Source organism: Silene latifolia, chromosome 11, assembly GCF_048544455.1.
Source record: "Silene latifolia isolate original U9 population chromosome 11, ASM4854445v1, whole genome shotgun sequence".
NCBI classification, from domain to species: domain Eukaryota; kingdom Viridiplantae; phylum Streptophyta; class Magnoliopsida; order Caryophyllales; family Caryophyllaceae; genus Silene; species Silene latifolia.
Genome location: NC_133536.1, coordinates 43,493,722 through 43,494,651, shown reverse-complemented (window position 1 = coordinate 43,494,651; position 930 = coordinate 43,493,722).

Sequence of the window (930 nt, the reverse complement as noted above, 5' to 3'; positions counted from 1 at the left end):
GCGGCAGCGGTGGCGGTGGCGACAGTGGTGTTAGTTTGGGGTCAGTTTGGTAGTGGTGGTGGCGGTGGTGGTGGGGCAGTGGTGATGGTGGTGGTAGTAGATACACAAAATATCACCCTAGATACACGTGATAATACCACCGGATACACTTGGTATCCGTTAGTAATACCATGCGTATCTGGAAGTATTAATACGTGTATCTGGAAGTATTAATATGCGTATTTGGAAATATTAATACGTGTATCTAGAAGTATTAGCATGCGTATCTGGAATTATTATTACGTGTATCTGGAAGTATTAATTAGTGTTAAAAAGAAGTTGTAAAAGTGTATCCAAAATTTTAGTGTGCAAAAAGTGTATCTAGTTGTGTTATAAAGTGTATCTAATAAAAAGTGTATCTGAAAAGATAATAAAATGTATCTGAAAAAAAAAAAAAAAAAAAGGCAGCAGCTAGACTAGTTCGTACGGTTCGTACCTGAACCCGCCCATATATATATATATATATATATATATATATATATGTTCTACTGATTTAACACAAAATAACATTTGTGACGGCACGTATCCGTCACTTTGGAGTGACGGATACCATTTTCCCTCACAAATGACCCAAATAGAGGAGAGAGGGAAGCACATGGGGGTGCCCCACCTTGTCTCCCCTATCCGTTTTGTGAGTGGCATTATCCGTCACTTGCTCCAACCCGTCTTCAGCAAGACTAATTGTTGATTTAATGGAATGAATCAAGGGATTAACCTCTTTTGGTAATGCTATATGCTAAATTCGAAAAAACTCGGAAAATTGAGCTAAAAATTGCGTATTTTTCATTTTAAGCGGAACGGGTGCCCCTACTAATCCCACTTCTCTACCGCGGGGCTTTTTGGTGTCAACTGTTCTTCCTCCAAATGTTCTTAGACCATGCTCAAGCAAGG